The 14,756-nt window shown below is 44.8% G+C and overlaps 1 long non-coding RNA gene across 1 annotated transcript in view; it reads right to left on the bottom strand.

The window, feature by feature from the left end:
* Positions 1-11,680: 11,680 nt before the first annotated feature.
* The window catches only part of LOC308388986, a 43,395-nt gene continuing 40,319 nt past the window's right edge, over positions 11,681-14,756 (bottom strand). Inside the window, exons 2-3 of the long non-coding RNA XR_013970200.1 lie at positions 12,486-12,542; positions 11,681-11,834 (exon numbers count right to left, since the gene is read on the bottom strand). This is a non-coding gene — a long non-coding RNA (uncharacterized lncRNA). The remainder of the gene's footprint in view (positions 11,835-12,485; positions 12,543-14,756) is intronic.

Below are 14,756 nucleotides of genomic sequence, written 5' to 3'. Positions count from 1 at the left end.
TAAAGGAGTTCAAGGTGTTTCAGTTTTTATTGCAAAGATTCTCAATAGCACAGAAGAATTTTCATTTTTATCTTTTCTATGATGCCTCACTACTCACAGCTCATCTGATGGTGCTGGAATGATGGAATGCCACAATGATGCAAAGGAGAGCAAATTAAGTAAAAATGACATCCTGAATGCTACCTATACACTTTACTTCAGTCACACAGACACGGCAGAGTGCAAATACCATAGCTATGCATCTCCCACAATCGAAAAAGAATTTAGCTTTCTTTTATCTAATCGCTCCTCTGAATATCCCTTATCGTTCCTGCCTCGCCCCCTGAGCTAGCCAAGGATAGATGCCATATCAAATATTCAAACTGGATGATTCCTGGAGAGATTTATCATGGCAAATTTCACAGGCGATCCTATTTAGATATTCACCGTCTGTTTTGCGTGGTGTCACGGGTTAAACATGCCCCGGTGTGAGATGTCACTGAGAGACAGTTACTGCAGATAGCTGGTCTGTGGAGAAATGAAGCCATGGGGCACACAGGGTAAAGTCTTCTTAGTACACAGGAAGAGAGACAAGTTCTCAGGGAGCTGCCACCATAGAGCACATATTGATCTGCCATTGCATCTTATCTTTGTGACTCTAGATTAAAATGCTCAACATTGGCTCTCCCCCTCACTCTCTGCCAGGCTGAAGGCCTTTCTGTGTCCCTGAGTGGAGGAGCTCTAATCTCCCCACCAAGTAGTGGGAGCCTATCACTGGCGGAAAAACACATTTCTTACTGTGAAAAGCAGAAAAGGGCGAGCATGGAAATTAGCTGTCTCGAAACGCTTTGCATCTAAAGAATAACGTGACCGATAATCGGGTTTGTTCATTCGGCATCTTTCGATACAGGCAGTTGTTTTTTTCTTAACACCATGTTTTCATCTGTGAGATCCCCCCCAGACCCGCCTTTTCTGCTCTTTCTTTATCTCGAGCTACTGTTATCATAATCCAAACAATTGGCTGTTGTAACTGTATGTATTCCTCTTGTGGGAAATGGCTGGGAATCAGATCCTCTTGGGTCTTGTTTAATGTCCTGTCCAAATGAGCGGGGAAGAGTTGAAGCTCTGACAAAAACTGGCAGGAATAAAGGGGAGAAAGCCTGGGCAGACAGACGGATGAGCCCCAGGCTCCAGGGCTTTGACTTTGGCCAAACAAACGTTTGTTTTTCAAAGTGTTTTTATAGTAGCATGGATTAAGGAGGATGTGGACCAAAGCCCCCCGCCACCCCCTGCCCATCCGCAGCCTTGTCAAATGGTGCATTGAGAGGATGGGTCGCACCTGTTAGGGCAGCCCAGAGGAGCAGGACCAGGATGATATTGAGCAGGGCTTTGTGGCTATCAGAGTCAAAACAAAGCTGTCAGCCAGGGCTCATTCATCTTTGATGTTCATTGATGAGGAAACTGGTGGGCCTCAACAGGGCATTGTTTCCTCTAAGTGGTGCCCATTGATAGCCAGAAAGCCACGTTTGTTTTTAGTCTCTGACGGGTGGAGCTCATTTTAAAAGGCTTAATGGTGCATTTAACCAGTCCAAAACACTGTGCTTTGGAGCCCTCCTTGCAACGTTGGCTTGGGGCTGTCTTCCTGCTTCCTAAATGGCCCATAAACAATAATAAAATGCTAATCGCGTCTGAATGGCCAACACCGGTGGGCATGCATGTACTGTCGATTCCTGGGCTCTTCTGAATGCCTGCTGCGACAAATCAAGATCCAGGAACGAGGGCATTTGACTGCCATCGTGTCTGCTTCCTGGCCCCATTCTCCACCTCTCCACCCTCTGTCATAAAAACCTGGATAGCCTTCATAAAGTGCATTTCTCATGCTATTGTTCAGCTAATCATATCCTCTCCAACAATTTCAGGATGTGACAAGATAAGACAGGGAATATTAATGCCATATCGCCTCATCTCAAATTATGAAAATGTGTGGATGGGGGAGGGCATCTAGGAAGGAAATAGAAATCAATTTGTAGCGCTTCCATTTTGTATATTGCCTTGAAAAGAAAACAGTAATTTTCCATGTTATCTACCTCAGATCCTATTAGAATCAGGTTAATTTAGTGGCAATGATTTCAAAACGTTATCACGCCATCCTATCAGCTCATGTCTTTGAGTGCTCTCTGTTTGTAAGGTGTAAATGTTCAAATTTAATATCATGTCAGATACCACATCTGACTGATGCATGATCTTGGATATCGCTTGCAGAATGGTGAATGCGGGAAGACGGCATTAATTAAATTCTTAGCTGTACTAAGCTTCCTGTGCAGTTCACCATTGAATAAGGTGAATGTAGCCACACAGGGAAGGAAAAGTCTTCAACTGATACGACTGCACAACAACAAGGAGGGTTTTTTTTTTCATCTTTGTTGGCGTTTGCTTCTCTCCATCCTACGTTAAGAGCACTACTCTTAATCAAACTTAATTATTGAGAAATCCCACCCTGTCCATGGTGCACACTTCAAAAAAGTGAAATACATATACTTTGGTAACTAGCATGAATACTCCACATGATTATAGTATTCAAATGGTTTCTATCATTCCACCTCTCGCGGTAGCGGCATGCTTATAATTTATCACTATAGATGCTTAATTCATGAATATGAATGTGTCTTTCTCAAGAGCTGGCCCCCATTGTTGTGAAAAATCAAGGACTCTTGCCTTGTTTCAGTGCAGAGGTGTATCAAGGATGCACAGCTAATCTTACCTTAAATAAGGGTCTCTGTTTACACCTTCAAAGCACAGGAACAAGAAGCCTTTTCCCCTCTCTGCTGATTGTTTGCAAGCTTGATTTGCTTGGATTCCTAAATGATAGGCTCATATAGAAGCCCCAGACTTTGTTTACGTGGCCGTGTATTGGTTGGCTGCCTCCTTAAGCGCGAGGAGATATGCAAGAGCAATCAAATATTTCTATGACTTGTATAAATGATGGTGGATGGCAGAGGAAGTTTGAATTTTTCACTCCTCATTTGTGGTTCAATTGCCAGAGTGTGTATTGCCTGTTTTTCCGGAAAGAAAATAGATGGCTTTGTCACTCAGTATGCATAAACTGTTGGTCTGCTCGCTGTCAACAGAAATGATAGCAGTTCTATTTGTCTTATGAGAGAGACATTGTTACAAAGTCTGAATAGCAGTTTTCATGAAAGGGATTGTTTGTCCATTCTGAAGTTATTTTCTTCAGACATATCTGCACGAACCCTTTTAAATGCCGAGCGCCCTGTCACAAAGTGATATGTTAAGAGGGGAAACAGAAAAGTAACTGGTACTTTAATGAGTTACAGATTACTAGATGAGCTGTTAAAAATGTAATATCTAATGTTTGCATTTGAGATTTCTACACCGGGCAACAACAGTCCCCTCCTGGCTATAAATGTTTCCTTTGAGGCTGACAGAATTTGCACTGCAGCAACGTTAGTGCCCTTTTCTGAATGCGGACGCTGGTGTTGAATATCCGGCAGTAAAAGGGGTTCTTGTTAGACAACGCCACCGCCCGCCTTGGTGTCTGGATGACTGGACACAGGTGCTTAGAGCAGTGCTGTTGATTTCCTGCCAGACAAGAGGCGGGCAAATCAGATGACCAATTGAAAAGACGCTGAAAACTTAATTTATACACTGTTATTGACGCCATGACAAGAGAAAATATACCCTGATGTAACTGGGATTTCATTTTTTTCCCCTTTTTGAAACTTTCAAAAATTCACTTCATTTTGGTACCTATGTAACTTATGTTATCCCCCAACACTGTGGAAACGCTCTGCCTATCATCACCTGACATACACTGGGTTAAATTCAGAGGTCGCATCGAGCAAAATCGAACAAAAAACAAAAACTTGATACAAGTGCTGGTAATTATGAGCTACTCATCCAACACTAATAGTACACCACAGAGATTACAATTTGTCTCTTTATCTGAAATGACAGACTGTCATACACACTACCCGTCCACATCCACCAATGCGGTCTCATATCATCCCGCACTTGAGCCAAACATATATTTCTACCGAGGCGTGGGGAGAATAGCATCCTCCGTTTGGCGCAGAGGAGGTGTGTCCCCTTCTATCGCCGCGAGAGAGGGAGCGAGGAAGAGGGGAGAGAGAGAGAGAGAGAGAGAGAGAGAGAGAGTGGGTACCTCTCTTTTGTTCACTCCCCTCTCTAACTGGTAGTGTTTGACTTCCCCCAGCCAGGAGTGGGTAATTCTGGAGCCCTGTGTGAGGTTGTTAGATCACTGAGGCCCAAGACAGCACCATTCTTTGCAGACCCTTGACAGCAAATATGTGGTAATGATATTGTCTCCTGCTGGGTAATAACACACAATTCAGACCGCCACATACTGCAGTTGCCGGGGAAAAAATGGAGGGGAGAGAAAAAAAGAATTACACTGAAGTACTGGAGGAAAATGACAGGAGAAATGTCTTCAACCTGAAGTGCTACACTGAAAAAAAATCACTCCTGCAGGACACTGCAGCGGGAACAACTGTTTTATTCTGCACTTCTCGGTGATGTAGCACAGGATGCAATGGCTGCCGATACCTGGGATAGGCACAAGGTAGTTTCCTCACGCAAATGCCTGTTTCTGGGAAGATTACTCTTCTTTAGAAACAGCCTTTATTATTATTTTAGTCAGCCTACCGGAATGTGGTTAACCACTCTTAACAAATGCTGTGGCTTCAAATGACTAAAGCCAAAAAACACTTTGCGTAGTGCACAGTGTTGAGTATAAACAGCATTTTCCCACCATGGAGACCTTTCATTGTTAACTAGACCACACTGGCAGCTTCAACCTTGACCTTTGTGTTGCTCCACTTGCTACTCGGCTTGTAACTGTCAACACCATCCATCACTAGCCAATCTGGGCCTGGGATGGGGGCCGGTCCCCCTGCTGTACTGTGAAATTGTGGCATGTGATCCTTAATGTGCGTGAAGTAGACAAGGCCTCGACACAATGCATCGAGCTTCAGGGGGGCTCCTCTGGGCTAGTCTATTAGCCTCCCGCTGTGCCTCTGGCTGCCTGGACTTATTCCTAGGGATAAGTTGGAATAATAGTGTTATGTCTGCATGCATCCAATACACTAGCCTCAGCCCTGCTCATACTCAGGGCTGGCTGTCAATCAGAAGCCTGACCAGGACAACCAATGTATCTGTCCTCCTTCCTTTTTAAATAAAAAATTATTGCTGACAGACGGGGAGGATATTTGGACAGTCTTCAGCTCAAAAATGAACCCCCTCCTCACAGAATCATCTTTGCCAATACGAATGAGAGTATCCATGATCGTAGATGCAGAGAAATGGTGTATGTGTGACTCCCTATCCTTATTCATACATTTGACTACCGGAGAAGCGCTGTGCAATGGGCTAAAATAAACGAGAGCCCCGCGTAAAAAGGTAGCCTTGATACCGTGCAACTGGGTGAAAAAGGGAGGCACATTCAAACGGAAGAATTCATCTTTTCTATCAGCCCCTCCGCTCAACTCGTGAGCAGAGGGGCTGATGGGTTCAGTCTCAGCCGCTCAGATTTGCATAACACAGACAGATGAACTCAAGTGATTGAATTGGGCTAGGTGGAGTGAAAAAAGAAAAGAAAATGAATTTCCAAGCGAATTAGGAAAGGATGGAAATGGCAAAGGGTACATTATTTATTTTTCACACTGAAATAATTACAGAATTAACCTTTCCTTCCCATGTGACAGCCCTCTGAACCCTCTTTATCGCAATGAATTTGGCGTGCCGGACTCTGTTGAAAAAGAAAACTGGGATCTGCTGATGAATAAAACAATGTTACCTATGCACCTGTGTGGTCTGCTGATCTGAATTCCTTGGCCAAGCCCCACCCACATGTCATGTCTTGCTTCCCATCGCTGATGTAACACTAATGTCCGTGTACCTTCCGCCGTAACTGGTAGTGACCATTTTATAGAGTCACAACACTACAGGAGGGGAAAAAGCAATTTCACGGTTCGCTCTGTGGTTAATGTGCTGCTGTAATCTTTAGAGGGGCCTGTCCGTTTTTGTTTAAGTTTCACAGAATAAAGGGTTGAACTATCGGGAGCTCAGCCCAATTAATCACTTGGCTAAAAGGTGGCAGAAGCATCCACCAAGAACAGGCTCATGGTGGACGTGTGTCCCCATGAGTGTCTGCTTGAGCAAATAAGTTCTTCCAAGAGAAGTCGGGCTTTCGTTTTGTTGGTGTATGTGTGACCATCAGCTGGTGTTTCTAAGGAGAGGGTAGGGTTGGGTTACTTACTGTGTGTACCTTGTGTGTGTGTGTTTGCATGCTGTGCTCACACAGTCAGGTAAGCCTCTCTAATTGCTGCTAGGTGCATTAGCACTTAGCCACCACTCTTTAGCTCTCTCTCTCCCTCCCTCTCTGTTTCTCGCTCTCTTCCCGTGTCTTTGTTTTTCCTCTCAGTGCCAGTCTGTGGGCCAGAAGACAATCAGACCAGAAGGGTCATTTTCTGCAAGAGCTCACCTCCCTCCTCCGAGCCTCGCCGCTGACAGGCTCACGCTCGGCAGGAGCCCTAAATTAACACTTGACGTCTGCGAGGCTCAGCCCTGATGAGGCCACGGAGAGACAGAATGTCACAAAACAAACACTCCATCATTTTTGCTTCATTTCCTCCACTGTTGGAGAAACACACTCACCTGGAGGGTGACATTCACCCCCGTATCTGTTGCTGTGGATCAGCCCTGACGCCTATGGGCCGGGGTGAGAGGTTGAGACCAAAAATGAACGGAGGGATGCTGAGCAGGAACTGGCAATTAAATAATACTTCTCAAGAAACGAGTGGATTGTGTCACACCTGTTGGGTTTGCACGAACTTTCATATCATCGAATCAAGAAAGGAATGTGACTTTGATCTATAAATATGAAAATACATTTGATCAACATGAATGAAACCTAAATATTTTTTTCTTTTTTCTTTAAAATGTTTACAAAAAAACCCCCCAAATCCTTATTTCCCTTCACTGGGGTTGCATTTATCTCCTTTCTGCTATTACAAAGTAAATGATTTGTTTTCCCGAGCACATCAACAACAACCCTTGTAATTATTCCTCGCTGGGGATGTTCACAACACTAGGACTCAACACTGTGGAGTAGTATGATACTATTTGAAGCCTACTTCAAACACAGTGCCCCCAGCGAGTTCCAATAGTGCCCGTGTCTATTTTATTATTTGCTTTATCTCTTTGTTGCGTGAGAGTTTATTTGTTTACATGAGAGGGATTGGAGGTTTGGTGATCTGAGCAAATTGCAGCAGAAAGTACTTCAGATAGGAATGACTGTAATTAGCATGCTCTTAAATGTGGAACGCTCTCCTAATGTTTTTGTTTACATGGGGCAGCTGATCTGTGACTTGGTGCGGGGGCGGCCCACAGGCAGGTTAAAATCACTTGTCATGCCAGAGATCATCATTATGAGCTTACAATTGGTCAGTGTTGAGGAACAATCGATGCAGCGCCAAGCAGACACTCAACCAGCAGTCTATGCTGTCAGATTTTCTGTTTAATTTTCTATCTATAGTTTGGTCTTCCAGAGTGGATAATTTGAAAATTTGAGTGTGTTTATGTGCGTACATTTGTTTGCGGTCATGCTCGTGCAGATTTTTTTTTTTATTTCATTTTTCCGCTGCGCTCACCGAACTGGCTTTTCCTAATCTTAGCATCTACACTGAAGCATATGTTCCATGACACTCATTAAGAGCCAATTAAGAATTTGCTGCTGTGCCCAGTTATTCAGTCAGTGATTATATTTCACTGAAGGATAATATCCAGGTAAATTAAGATTTCGATTTAATTCAGCCCTGGTTGTCGCTGCATCTCCATTTCACATCATGGAACAATTGAGATCTTATCAAGGATTAAAGTGGGGGATATTACACCTAATTTAAAATATGCACATCTACGACTGCTCGCGCTGCTTAAGCATCTGCTATGATAATGTGGGGGGGAAAAGGAGAAGAGCGAAACAATTCTGAAAGCGCCTCACCTACAAAACTTAAAAGGCTTTGAGATACAATTCATCAAACTGGCAGAAGAATTCAGGGCGGAAATGCTGCCTTAAAGAGTTCTTGAGAAAGATGAAGAGAGGCGGCTAAATAGAGGGACACACGAAAGGAGCAAAGAGGAGACAGGAAGTTGGGAAACACTGAAAAGGGGCTGCCATGGTAGTCAGGTGACAGTGTGACAAAGTTCTGCTTGTTTAAAATGGAAATCTTCCCAGACTTCCTCCCTCTTGCCCTCGTTCCCTCCTCCACCCCCCTTAGAGCCCACTGCGAACACTAAGCTCCGGCATCTGAAGTGGCAACACTTGAGATGGTGAAAGTGACAACATCTTAACATAAGCTGAAGGGCTAAAGTGAAAGTCAGTGCAAACCCCCGACGAACCTCTCTTCCCACCAACCACTTTCACTCCTGCTCTCTCGTTCCTCTTAACTCCTCCTCCACCGCCCCGCGCCTGGGCCACACAGTGCCCATACTGTGGCTGCTCGGACATCCAGCCTGCCTTGTACAGTGCGATAGCTGCAGCTAGAAAACGACAAAAAAGACCACGTGTGATTCAAAAAGTCAACATTAGCGTTAAGAAAGAAATAGACTCGACAGAAAATGAGGGAACTTTTCCTTTCGCCTCTTTCTGTGCTTCACTGTTGGTTCTTGATTCCACCTCCAGTCACAGGTGCCTCCAAACAGAACTGGAAGCATGTAATCCGCCCAAATCCAGCCTCTTCCGAGGAGTGTAAAACCAGGAATGTTCTGTGGGGGTCACTGGATTAGACAGAATTCATGGTGGTAGCTTGGCTTGAGAAGAGGAATTAGAGGAGTAGGGGAAAAAGAGAGAGGAGACTGAACTGGTTTTGTATTAAAATGAGCTTACCAGGTGGTCTCCCTCCCAAAAGTGGACACAGTGTGTCAAGTAATCTGAAAAGCCCCCGGTGTTTGTTGCTCATTGGCCAGAGGCCTGGTAAAAAGAGAGCGCGGGGGACTGAGAGAAAGCGACAGAAAGAAGGGGGGCTGGCTAGGGAGGTGGCACTGATGTAGCCATTGAGGCCTCAGTGAAATGTCTGTCAGGCTTGGTTTACCACAATCACAGCAGTGATTAGGGCCCTTTTGATGACAGGTTTAGTTTTCTGTCCATTGGCAAGAAAGTGAGAATGGACAAGAGGAGGGTGGGGAGCGGGGGAGCAGGGAAGCAGGGTTGGGTTGCATAGGGAGACTTTGGGGTGGGAGTTTACGCACTGTTGCAGGAAAATGGGAGGGGTGGAGATGGGAGGGGGAGGAGGGGGGGTGTATATTAATGTCTTGCACCAGGGAGCTCCTACGTAATTTCCCAGCAGGTCGTGGGGTCAGGTTTGTATTTAGTTAGTGGTAATGATCTCGTTAGGGATCTGAATGGACCACCGTCTAAGCCCATTGAGGATAGCGAGTGTGCTCCCCCATCCCCCACCCCTGCCTGCCTTGTGTGGGCTTACACAGCCCGTGAACTGTGATTAATGGACTTCCAGGGCTTAATAACTTGCAAAACAGTATTAAACAAGGGAGGCCCCGGGACAATCGGAGAGGCTACCCAGGCGGAGTAGGAGGTGGCTGTAAACAGTGCCCGGCAACAATTGCAATGCATGGAATTAACTGAGATGGGCCACTCACAATGCTACAGCTGGCTAGTGGCAGGGAGCCAGGCCTGGGAGAAAGCTTCACTGGTGCTTCCAGGTGGCCCGGACAGGGCCTGGCCTTTTCAGTTTTGTAAGTGTTAAAAAATAGAAGGGGAGAAAGGCTACATTTGTGATGGGAAGACAGTGAGAGGAAGCCATTGAGCAGAGACAAGAAAGAGATTAAAGAGCACAGAGAGTGATAAGCAGATAATGGGGGGGTACATTCAATAGAACAAGTAATCCTTGACATGCAAGCACAAATATGAAGCCTTTGGTCTCTTGTGTGTAATTCAAGCCAGGATGTGTAAAGTGGCGACGCAACAATGGCGATCCACATAAACAAGTACACAGACACAGATAAAACACACTCGTCTGTTCAAACGCACACAAACACACACATTTCATCACCGGCTCCCGCCCCACACCAACTTCCCACATCTCCTGGATGTCTTATATTCCTTTTTTCCCACCCTTGTGCCCTCTTGTCTGCAAACAAATGATCCCAGCATGGAATCGTGAGTACTGATGTGTAGAGACCACCCTCCACTCTGCCACAGAGCTTGTCTTTTCCCCCCTTTAGTATTAGTGTGCACTTTATGCCGATGTAATGTACCTCAGATTTGTAAATATAAGCAAAGGGCCCCACTTGTGCAGAGGCAAAAAGCACTTTTTAATGGAGCTGGGAACTACATTTGTTTCTCAGCTGAGTGGATGTGCAGTTAGTGACAAATACAATTTAATCGGGGAATTCTCAGTTATAGTCACATTTCCAAAGAAATTTGAAATACAATTCAAAGAAATATTGTCTCATTCCAAAACACGTAGCATGCATGGACGTATGTCTGAAATGAACAGCAGAGATATCACTGTTGATACAAACATGTCAGTGTGATTTTATTGCAGAAGACAGATATTGGCACGAAACAGCAAAATTGCACAGTGTGTGTTCAATTATAGGCAATTATGAAACGATTTGGAAAGCATTTGATTAAAACATGAACAGGTAGTTTCTCCCATCACGAGACATGCGAGATAAATGTTTGTGCCGAACACGACGTAGCGACTGTTTTTATTCCTTAATCTCTTAAAAATACATTTGGAGAATGATTCCCATGGAAAACAAGGAGAAAACAGTTTTAGCATGTTTGTCTAATGTTACGAAAGGAACAAATATGAACATTTGCATGTAATAAAAAAGAAAAAAAAGCGCTACACAAAGGAGGCTTAGCCGTTTCTGCTGTTTGACATTCTCTCCAGTTTGTTTGGTTTTTTTCGACAGCATCTCATCTCCAAATGAGTGACACCGGGGTCATCCTAATCTGCTTTTCTAGCAGATCAGAGATGAGTTGGACAAAAGCTCACTTCGCCATTCATTCTAGTATAGAAGTCCAATATGTCTCCAAAATATTTGCCCAAACCCTTTACTTAATCATGAGATGAGAGGTTATTCAGCACCCCAGTCTGATGCTCCATCCTCCACTTCTCTCGTGTGTGTGCGTGTTCGTAAGATTTATGTAAGAAAGAGAAAAAAACACTTCTACTGAAAGCTCACGGCAGAAACTTACAAAAATGAAATAATCAGGTTGGAGTTGTTAACCAATGCGATTATGTGGAGGGAAAAATATTTGATCTGCTCGTATTGCAGTTTGAGGTCCATTCACGTGCAGTAATGACATTTAATATATGTGTGTGGGAATACATACTGTTGCATTATCTCTCTATCTCCCTCTCTGTCCTCACAGCTGTCGCCCGAATAACCCCCACCCCACTCGCCCTCACTTGCATCAGGGTGTGGGTGCAGTGGGGGCCTTGGCCCTGATGAGGCCGAGAAGGGAGCCACTGCTGCGCTAAGCCTCTGGCTCCCTGCTCCCTCCCCACCTCCTCACATCATGAATAATGCATCAGAGAAATACATTTATCTTTTAATAGCCCCGGCCCCCTGGCTGAGACCGTTCAGTCTGGCCCAAACCGCCACAGCACAGGGCTCCCCCCTCCCATGCCACAGCACCCCACCCATGATTGTCTCTGCTCCTTTTGAAGTTGGGCACTTCTTAGTGTCCTAGAGATGGGTAATCAGGCTTGATTTTGGAAGGGTCAGGCCATCTTTTGAAGGGGCGGTCATCTTCAAGTTCAACCGAGGAGGGCCGCGCTCATGCTCTGTGTAAGAATTACTGTAATTTTATTACACACATACACGGCCCAGTGCAGAATTAGATGGAAAGAAAAACAGATGGAGAACAAGGTGGTTGTGACACGAATATTTTACAAGGATTGTGTAAGAAGGCACTCGAGCACTCGCTAACTGTAAGGTAAATATAAAGTGTTTGGCTTTTTTTTCTTTAAAGTTGCTGCAGGAGAGCAGACACTGACGTAACCGTCCTGAAAGAACATTTGTTTACATGTTTCTAGCATTTTTTATAGTGCACCGAATCCTAAAACCCATGACTCGAAGAAGGACAGATTTATTTTGTGACACAATTTTGTATTTTTTCCCCTTTATTTTATTTTGTTTTAAAAAATTAAAAGCAATTGAACCAAAAGAAAACTTGCACCCATTAGCCTCAGATTAACCTAACAGGCAGAAATCTCCTGTCTATGAAATAAAGACAGCATCCACATGTGTCGTCACACTATTTTAAATAAGATTTCAAATCAGTCAAGGCCCTGGCGCTGGTGCACCGTAATGCGGGAATAGTGCCGTCTTTCTTGTTTAATCAGGATCAGGAGGATTTCGATCCAGCCTCCTTGCCTGCATTGGTAATACATGTGTACGTGTGGACTCTGGGGAAGGAAAGTGTAGCTGGTTACCTTAACCCTCTGTTTGTCTGTGATGATTTAAGGCTCAAACGGCTCTCACTGTGACACCTGCGGGAACAGATACCCGAGAGGGTTTAATTTCACACTCTATTTGTTACAATGAGAACATAGCTTATAAAAGAATTTTTCACAGTATAATCAGTTAGTTTTGGTTTATAGTGCATTGTGTAAGTGTATTAGGACTGTGTACCCACCGGCGTGGCTTTTACCCAGAATATGAATGGACTTTTATTTTATTTTTTTTATTTAAATGTCTCCATAACTGACACTTTCATTTTAAAAAAGAAAAAAATATGAAGGAGCCTTTAGTGAAGTTCAAAGCAGAATTTGCAGTTATTTCAAAAAAGATTTGTAACATTTCCCAGAAATTTTTTTATTAAAATATAATAAAATTTTACACATGCCATACTCACATTCAATGAAACAGCATGTCAGCAACACCCTGATACATTTCAGTGATTCGGATCTTTCATATCACTAACTTGTGGTCAGATTATCACATAACTGAAAAATACAAAGAACAAAACGCACTCGAGAAACACTGAAGCTGACATCACTTTTTCAGCCAACAATAACAAGTTCAAGCACACACTTCTTCCCAACATGCCCCCTCCCCGCCCTCTCCCAACACACACACACACACACACACACACACACACACACACACACACACACACACACAGAGCAAAAACTAAATCTCTTTTCTCCATACCCCACACACACGCACACATCACCGAACCCCTCTTACCCACCACTCCCCTGCACCCAAAGCCTTCAAGCAGCCCTGGGCTTGTGTAGTCATGCGTCAGTTGCCCGGCACTGGGGATGAGGCCTCGCTAGCCGTGGCTGTAGCTGGGTCCTAGCCAGCAACTCCTCAGCTCCCTGCTCTGCTCTATGGAAGGCAGAGAAGCTGAAAGCACCATTTATCATCACTTGTGTGGGCAGCATCACCACGGCAACGCTCAGGCTGGCAAATGCCACTGCTGTGAATACTAATGAGGCTCTTGGCAGGCCTGTGTTGGCGTAAATGGGGCCAGGGTTGTACTCTGTGTGAGTGTGTGTTTGTGTGTGCATGCGTGTGAGCGAGTGCTGGGCTCTAAGAGGGCTACAGTAGAGGTAAACAGTCCAAAGGAAATCAATTAAGTGTTTCCACAGTGTTTGGCAAGAGCTCTAATCTTCAGCACCACATTTTAAAATAAGGGCGAAATCTGCCTTTAATACCTCCTCTGCCTTCTGCATGACAATAAACAAGCAGGCGACAATAAACAGCCGAGCACAGCCGAGCTTGACTAAGTCCTCCGGTCTCTACTTTGAGAAAACACAAGTGAAGTCATTATTCCCGAGTTCTTTCTTCCCCGTGCAGTATGTCTTTTCTTAAAGCTGAACATTAAAAACAGTAATTATTCCCTCACCGTTTCATATTCTACACTATTTATTAGTGAAACAATCGCCACTGACTTAAAGTTGGAAAGCCAGTGTAATGAAGTATCAGCAGTGCATTGACATGAACTGGAGCATACCTGCCTGTCTGCTACTGACACTGGCTTTTAGTTCGAGCTGGGCCTCCACCTGTCAGAGAAGCGCCCTCTCTCCGCTTCACTCTGACTCTCATGTTAGAGTGACGCTGGGAATAAATTGGACTGGAGCATGCCTGCTTGGCTCTTTATTGATTCAGGCACTTTGATTGAGCGGGGATCTAATCAATTCTTCAGTGGTAGTGAGACGCCAGAGTAAAATTATTCTTAGGCAAACCCTTCAAACGACTTGTCATTAATTTGCCTCTTTACTGGCACTTGTTTGCTGGGAACGAGATGCGTTTTGGGCTTTCTCCGTCTATTAGCGGGGTTGCGCTCCTGGGATTTTCATGGGCTGCTAAGCTTGGGGCGGGAGGGAAAGAGAGAATGTGTGTGTGTTTGTGTTTTGTGCACAAATCTGTTTACGCATATGTGAACTAGAGGTGATTGGGCACACTATGCTTGCTCATCCTTACAGAGTGACTTATTAGTGCTAATTGGGAAGGACAGTTCAAACAAGCACAGAGGAGTGGTTGTCACACAAGCGTGACAAGAGTGTAGAGAGGCAGGCAGTGCTGGGTGCTCTTCTCAGCTTCAGCCCTCCCTTTTCCCAAAGCCAGCCCCCCCTGCCACCGCCCCCAATGCCCCCAGTCATCCCTGGCCCCCGGCCTGGCCACGAAGAGTGGACACAGAGTGGGCTCTTTGTCCGGACACAGCCATTAGCAGTCAGCGGACTTCAGAAATGTGA

Source organism: Rhamphochromis sp. 'chilingali' (genome assembly GCF_963969265.1).
Source record: "Rhamphochromis sp. 'chilingali' genome assembly, chromosome: 21".
Classification (NCBI taxonomy): Eukaryota; Metazoa; Chordata; class Actinopteri; order Cichliformes; family Cichlidae; genus Rhamphochromis; species Rhamphochromis sp. 'chilingali'.
The sequence above is the reverse complement of the archived record's forward strand: the minus strand, read 5'-3'. Positions and strand labels throughout refer to the sequence as shown.